The sequence below is a fragment of the Carya illinoinensis genome, chromosome 7 (assembly GCF_018687715.1).
Source record: "Carya illinoinensis cultivar Pawnee chromosome 7, C.illinoinensisPawnee_v1, whole genome shotgun sequence".
Lineage (NCBI taxonomy): Eukaryota > Viridiplantae > Streptophyta > Magnoliopsida > Fagales > Juglandaceae > Carya > Carya illinoinensis.
The window spans coordinates 4,869,268-4,878,147 of NC_056758.1; the positions used below are offsets into that span (position 1 = coordinate 4,869,268).

Genomic DNA, 8,880 nt, shown 5'->3' on the forward strand with positions numbered 1-8,880 from the left:
TTCACCAGTTGTTTCTGCTTCTTCCATAGGTGCTATAATGCAATCCAATAATGATCTGACTAATAAGTCAGATAATGAAATTATCTACGAGCTTGTGAGTCTTGGTACCCGATACTCATCAACCCTCGTCGCATATTCTCAGCGACTACAATCTAAGACTGGTGGGGTTGACAAACTCCACGAGAATATTTCTATCATTCAGCGGCTTCTTATGGAGTCCAACATGAAGATAGAAGTAATAAAGCGAGAGAACAGAAATTTAAAATCTTTTCTGAACTCTTCTTTTCGAGTGGCTACTCCTTTAGATAGGAAAGACATGCAGATTTTTGAAGAGAAAGAGCGTTTAAAGATTGAGGCAAAGAGCCTCAAATTTCTGTAATTTTGTTTTGTGATACTAAAATAATACTTCACAAATATTCATATTTGTATTTTTATCTTCTGGTATATGTTTTATGTGCTCTATTTTATTTCTTTCAGGGATTTTCATATATATGACATGATCCAATGACTCATATAAATATGCATTTAATCATGCATATCCAAACTCTCGGTAATCTTCAAGTTAATAAAAATCTCAAGGAGTTCTACTGGTCTAGGACTAACTTACTTCTTTATAATCGCAACAATCAGTCCTCTTCCTAGGTGATACTTCGATAACTGACCAGTTAATAACTTAAACTTGAGACTTTCTCTCTTATGATTATCATAACTCTTCTATCCATCATGAGTTATCAATTATTCTAACTCTAAATGATTTGTTCCTAATGTTCACATAAATCCTCAAAATCAAGATTTTACTCCCCATATAATAGTCTCCAAAAGAAGATCGATATGTAATTTCTATAATTTTGCTTCAAGATAATAAAATAATACTTTACAAATATTCATATTTGTATTTCTATTTTCTGTTAGATCTTCTATGTGTTCCATTTTATTTCTCCTTTAATAATACACACTTTCTTACAAAACCGTAATATGAATCTGAAATACTAATTATATTTAAGAGATGATGTTTTAGATCTAATAATTTCATTCATCTCCCCCATGAATGTTCTCTAAATCCCAATTGAAGCTTCTCATTTTACAAATTTTTTAGTTACAGTTCACTTGTAAAATCTTTGCTTGTTATTTGAAAAAATTTCAATGGATCAAGATATCAACAATCATGACAGTCTTGCTGCTCTCCTTCTAAACAAGTCGATTCACATGAATAACCTCAGTTGCTTCAGTATACTGAATGAGATGTACTTATTTCTTCTATTCTTTATTTTAGGGCACTTCATAAATTTGAATTTGACGATGTACGAAAACTTGCTGCTGAGCTTTGTGGTCGCATTCACTCCCAAGTATCAACAACTATGCCCAACCTTGTTATTAGTGCATCTTATTTGGCTCATGCTTGAGACTGTTTGATTATTTGATTATGTTCCTGTTAGAAAAAAAATATAATTTCAATAAAACTCTAATTTCAATTCCTCCAAATTTGTATCAGTTTTAACTTATTTGTCTTTAACTTAATACTTTAGTATTAATGTTTTTATATTTTTTTTGTTAAGACTAAATACCAATACTGTAATTGAATGATTGATTAATAATTAACGGGTAGTGGTGGCTTTGGTTTGAGATCTCTGTTGGTCAATACAGACAGGTAGGGTTATAATAAAGCATAAAATTTTGAATTAGTTGTTGGGCGTGACTAATGAGAAATAATTTTTAGATAAATCTGGGTGTTTTTTATGCATGGTAATTGAGAGTTGTATATTCAGGTTCTCTATTTTGATCAATTGATAAAAAAATATCTTCATCATATATGTTCCTGTTGGGAAAAAATTGTAATTTCAATAAAATTGTAATTTCAATTTCTTCAAACTTGTATCAGTTTTAACTTATTTGTCTTTAACTTAATACTTTAGTAATAGAAAGTAATTATTACTATCATTACTATCTTTTCATGCATTTTATTTATTTAAGCATTGGCCTTTATTTTAAGAAATTTTGATAATTTTCTGGTAATATTATATGTAATAAACATATTTTTTTTCTTCTCACTAGAGAAACGTGTCTTGCACGTTAAGTGCCAACTAGTATATATCTTAATATTAATAAGTGCCAATAGCTTGAGCTACAGTATTTTCGTCTAATATTTTTATTTCCAATTTTACCCTTAACTTTATTCCAAAATTACGGACAGTTTGCTTTTATTTCTGTTTTGCCGACAGATGTTTTAGTCTTTTTACATTTATGATCTTTTACTTCTTCTTCAGCTCCCACTCATTTCTCACAAACCTCTCTCTCTCTCTCTCTCTCGACTATGGAGCTCTTCTCTGCCCAATCGTTCCTCCTCTTCTTCCTTCTTTCTCTTTACGTCTATCTCCTCTTTAACGGTACTTCCAAAAAGAAATCCATCAACAAAGGTTTTAAGTCGTACCCCATACTCGGAACGATGCCTGAATTTTTGCAAAACCGACACCGTTTTCTTGATTGGACAACAGAAACTCTCAGTAGCTGTCCCACAAACACAGCTATATTTCGACTTCCCGGCAAGACAGGTATCATCACCGCAAACCCATCCAACATTGAGCGCATGCTCAAGACCAACTTCGACAACTATCCCAAAGGCGACCGCTTCATAGCTCTTCTCCAAGATTTTCTTGGCCGAGGAATCTTCAACTCCGACGGAGAACTCTGGAAGGTCCAAAGAAAAACCGCTAGCTATGAATTCAACACCAAATCGCTGCGCCACTTTGTCATGGAAAACGTAACCGTGGAGATCAATATGAGACTTATTCCGATTCTAACAAGAGCCTCGGAAACAGCCAGCGTCTTGGATTTGCAAGACATTTTGGAGCGCTTTGCATTCGACAACGTTTGCAAACTGGCTTTTAACGTTGACCCAGGCTGTCTCGGCGGTGATGGAACCTCCGGAGCGGAGTTCATGCGGGCTTTCGAGGACGCTGCATCGCTTAGTTTCGAAAGGTTCATGTATGCCATCCCAGTTATGGCGAAGATTAACAAGTTTCTAAACATTGGACCAGAGCGAAGGCTAAGAAACGCAATCAAGACGGTCAATGAATTTGCGGATGATATTATTCAGTCGAGAGCGGAACAGAAGGTTGAAAAAGAAGCAGACCTATTGTCCCGGTTCATGGCAAACGAAGAAAACTCGCCCGAATTTCTCCGGGATATCGTCATAAGCTTCATTCTTGCAGGACGGGACACGACCTCTTCGGCTTTGAGCTGGTTCTTTTGGCTCTGTCGTCGAGACCTGAAGTGGAGCGAAAGATATTGCAGGAGTTGGAAAAAATCCGAGTTCAGAATGGAAAAGATATAGGCGATTCGTACAGCTTTGACGAGCTCCGGTAGATGAGAGCTTCCATCTTTCTTGTGGGTCTAAATTGTGCAGATCTAGCTTCAGTGATGAGAAAGGCTAAAAGTTGGATGGTAGGCGAATCATATAAAGCATGGGTATTTTTGGTCCTTCAAAAAGTATGCCAGCCACACTAAGAAAAAATAAATAAACTTTTAGAAAAATATATAAATCACCTGAAATTAAAATGAAAAATACTATGCTTTATATTAACAGTTATAGAGTATATAAATATTATATATTTTTTAAAAAAATAAATCAATTTTTAATAATAAATTCTGTTATTTTGTTTTAAAAACTATATTGACATTACTCGATTTATAACTGTATGCATGTGGAGGACAGCTTATTTTACTTACGTTATCATCTCGTTCAATGTGGGGTCCATTATCAACTGTTGTTCTTTTGAAATTTGAAGAGAGAGAAACCTTTTGAGAGAGGTCATACCATCTTTCCTCTTCATAAATAGTGGACACCCATAATTAGAGGTGTCAAATGTATTAACATAGTCTGTTAAAATATGTATAACATATTATATAGATTAATTTTAATCCGATTCTTTAATTTTATTGTGTCAAAATTTTAAATCTTAACACGATTTATTAACATAATAGATTGTATTGTGTCAATCTATTTTTTTTTAAAAAAAATAGAAAAGATAATAGAACGTCAACATGCATTATTTTAAAAAGTTAGAAAATAATGCACCTCTTTAACTTCTTCTTCTAGAGACAAGGTTAGTGGCATGATTAGTTTCATGCTTTATATTTTGTCGGGAGATCTTTTGATATCTTTATTTAATGTAGAGATTATCGTGGATCACAAAGATAATGCATGGTTATTGATCGAAATGAATAACTTATAAAAAAGAGGGTCCAACTTTGTTTGATTTTTCATCTTACAAAAAGCAAGTTTTGAAAATGACTCTAAAGAAAGAGTTGGTGAGATGTAGAAAAAAAGTGTTGTGCTCAATAATTTAACCCTTCACTTCTCCACTAAGAATTAATTTTTTTCTCTAGATCTCTCTCTCGTTCTGTATCTGAGAGATGCCAATAACAAGTATACTTCCCCAAAATCTTTTGGCTATAGGATACATGATGAATAATATCAATTTAGAAGGAATTAATCATGACGACATGCCAGAAAATAATTGTATTTTTAACTATTTCTGATCATGTGACATTTGTCATGTCATGCACGTATATATAATTTATTTAATTCAATCAATCAAAAACAACAACGACCAATTAAGGAAAAAGTAGACCTGATTAAAAATAAAAAATTTTAAAAAAATTGCCTAATCACTATAATGAGTTGATGCCTTGGTTGTTGTTAATCTTGATTCCATTATTATTACTACATGACAAACAGTATTATTACATTCATAAAATAATACAAAATAAATAGAGGAACATTTATTTATATGGATAATAACAAAACATACCTGGAGATAGAGGACAAATGAAAGATCAGTGGAAAATGAGGAGATCACGACCCAGCAAATCGAGGAGCACAAAGACAACGACACATGCAACAACTTTACTGTAAATGAATATATTATAAAACATCACACAACCACTCTGATAATATATCGAGGAGCACAAAGACAACGACACATGCAACAACTTTGCTGTAAATGAATATATTATAAAACATCACACAACCACTCTGATAATATATTATTATTTATTAAATAAGACTATATTAACATATCAAAAATTAATCTGTTAATAACGCACCTCTGTTTTGTAGGCATGATCATCACGTTTATTAATTTGTTAACTTTAGGAACTTTTTTTTGTATAAGTTTTTTAGTGTTTTTTTATTTTTAAGTCAAAAAGTTAATTAGGATGGTCCAATAATCAAAAGCAACCCGATGATCATCATGTTTCTCGTTTATAATTAATTAATAATATATAAATGAGATAGAGGTAGTACTCATGTTTGACGTGGTGAGATATTATATATATATAGAGAATTAATTTGTGAGCTCGTGACAACACATGCCATACAACTAATTGTATATTCAAACTGTAAACTTCAAACAAATTAAAATCATAAGATCAAGATAGTATTGACAATATATTCTTTTTAAATATATATATATATATATATATGTATAAAAATCTCGTGCATCGACGTTTGAACGTCTTGGAAATCATATTGTAAATGTTTTGCCAAATTTACTTTATAAAAAAATTATGAAGAATCATAATATTTGTAAAAGATTGTAAAATTAGCTAATGAAAAAGATGATGATCAATTACAAGAAAAATAAGCATTTGTGATTAATTATTTACAATAAAAATATGCTCATTTTAACATGAACATAAGAAATAACTTACTACAAATAAGCATTATTTTTGTAGTGTAAGTGCATGTTTGGAATTATTCCCCATTGAGCCACCCCGACTTCTATCATTTCGCTCCTCACCTTCTCTTTCCTCTCACTTCTTTTCTCTACTTTTTTTTGCCCTATCTCATAGGGTTTTCATGTCCTGGTAGTTTTGTTACTCTCATGAACTCCTGGCCTAAAGCTCTGTACAAAGAGATTTTGGCCGTTGTCTTCTTTGGGTTTCTCTTTTTTGTTTTCTTTGGAGGGTTTTCTGGTGGGAAACGGTGCGGATTCGATCTCCTGGGTTTTTTCAGCCGTACCCATGTTTAAGATCTTCGATTTCAGTGGTAAGCTCTCGATTGCCTTAGAAAAATATAAGCGATATACTTTAAATATTCTTCTAAATGACATAGTTAGTAGAGAATTCATCAAAATTAAGCCGTTAACCTCTGTCTCTCTCTCTGTTTTTTTCAACAAAAACGGTGGCCCTTTGTTTTAGACCAGACAACTCTGATCCGTAGAATTTTTACAGGTCTTCTATAGCTGTCAGGCGCCGCAGCTATGATACTACGTTGCTCTTCTGTAGTTGTCAGGCGCCGCAGCTATGATACTACGTTGCTCTTCTGTAGTTGTCAGGCGCCGCATAGCTATGACACTACTTTGTTTTTCTGTAGATGTCAGGCACCGTAGCTATGATACTACATTGCTCTTCTCTGTTGTAGAGAAATGCTTCACAAGAGATGAGTCGTTATAATTTTCTCTATAAAAGAATTATTCAGTTCATCTTCTTTCGCATCTCATCTTCTTCACTTTTCTGAAATTAGTCTGCATTCTTACTCTGCAATCTCTTTCTGCTTTCTCACTTTGCAATAGCTCATCAATCTTCTCATTACCACTACATGAGGTATTCTGCACCTCGTTCACCAGTTGTTTCTGCTTCTTCCGTAGGTGCTATTATGCAATCTAATAATGATCTGACTAATAAGTTAGATAATGAACTTATCTACGAGCTTGTGAGTCTCGGTACCCGATACTCATCAGCCATTGTCGCATATTCTCAGCGACTACAATTCAGGACTGGTGGGGTTGACAAACTCCACGAGAATATTGCTATCCTTCAGCGGCTTCTTATGGAGTCCAACATGAAGATAGAAGCAGTAAAGCGAGATAACAGAGATTTAAAATCTTTGCTTAAATCTTCTTTTCAAGTGGCTACTCCTTTAGATAGGAAAGACATGCAGATTTTTGAAGAGCAAGAGCGTTTAAAGATTGAGGCGAAAAGCCTCAAATTTATGTAATTTTGCTTCGACATAATAAAATAATGCTTCACAAATATTCATATTTGTATTTCTATCTTCTGATAGATCTTCTATGTGTTTCATTTTATTTCTCCTTTAATAATGCACACTTCTTACAAAATCATAATATGAATCTAAAATACTAATTGTATTTAACAGATGGTATTTCAGATCTAATAATTTCATTCATCTCCCCATTGAATGTTCTCTAAATCTCAATTGAAGCTTCTCATTTTACAAATTTTTTAGTTACAGTTCACTTGTAAAATCTTTGCTTATTATTTGGGAAAATTCCAGGGGATCAAGATATCAACAATCATAACAGTGCTGCTGCTCTCCTTCTAAACAGGTTGATTCACATGAATAACCTCAGTTGCTTCAGTATACTTAATGAAATGTACTTATTTCTTCAGTTCTTTATTTTAGGGCATTTCATAAGTTTGAATTTGACGATGTACGGAAAGTTGCTACTGAGCTTTGTGGTCGCATTCACCCCCAAGTATCAACAACTGTGCCCAACCTTGTTATTAGTGCATCTTATTTGGCTTATGCTTGAGACTGTTTGATTATTTGATTATGGTTTTTTTTTTCTTTTTTCTTTTTTAAAAGTTTCCGAATTGATGTAATTGGTGTTGGTTTTACTTTTTGGAAGCAATTATTGGTTTCTCATTTCTGCTTGCGGTTTTAATTGCGTGTCTTCTCATTTTCATGTTCAAATACTTTTTGACTCTGCCTTTTGATTTGTTAGGTTGTATTTCCAATTCTTTGCACCGAGTTACAACATGTAGTAGCTCTCAGGATATACTGAAGATAAAAGTTTGTTTGTTTTCAGTTTGCACTTCCCTTATGGTAATAATCTTATGATATCAATATATTTTAATGTGATCATGAAGTACTGCTTTTCTTGATTACTTTGATCCAAAGCGTCATCAATAATAATTATGCCACAGCTAATGTAAAGGTTTTTTCTGCATTGTAGATCAGAGGTAGAAATTCAATTAGCCATCCTTTCGTGTTCAAAATTAGGAAGACGCTAGAAACCATGCTCCTATGGCCTTTACTGAATGGGGATGAAACTACATGCCTGATTACTTTTTTTTTTCCATATTTTTCTACTGGTTACTCTTATCTGTATGCAAGTAATGGCTGTAAATATTTTCTCCCCTTAGTTTCCAAAGCACAACATGGATGCATTGATTGTCTAGCAATGATGATATGTGCTGAATTCAAAACTCCGGAATCATTTGCCTCCACCTCAGAGAATATTACGATTCCTGGAAAGAAAGATTGTACCAGTTACTTTCATATCCTTATTATGAACATAAATATTGATCCATATAAATATGCAATTAATCATGCATATCCAATCAATCTTAACTAAGCTTAACAATATAGTGGTCTTCAAAATATACCAGGAATGACATTTGCTCTATATGTTCTTGGGGCATCAGTGTCTGTCTCTCCAGAAGTGACTGCATACACTCGAATTGGCACTGGAAGTCGTGGCTTTGGTTTGAGATCTCTGTTGGTCAATATAGACAAATACGATTACAATAAAGCATAAGGTTTTGTATTAGTGTTGTTGGGCGCTGTAGTTTGAATAATAGGAAATAATTTTCAGATAGATCTGAGTTTTTTTATGCATGGTAATTTAGAGTTGTATATTCATGGTGTGAACATGCGTCAAACAAATTAAACATTTTTTAATTGAACAAACAGTATACATGGCACTTTTAAATATAAATCCATGTTTTAAATATATTTTTAAAAAATAAAGGAATGCGGGCCCAAGCATGTGAATTACACTGACTTTTGTGAAAATCGACGAATGAAGAAAAAAAAATTTAATAAAATCAATAGTCAATGGGATATTGCCAAGT

General features: G+C 33.0%; 1 pseudogene; it reads left to right on the forward strand.

Moving 5' to 3' along the window:
• Window positions 1-2,136: 2,136 nt before the first annotated feature.
• On the forward strand, window positions 2,137-3,862 carry LOC122317484 (annotated as a pseudogene).
• The last annotated feature ends 5,018 nt before the right edge of the window (window positions 3,863-8,880 follow it).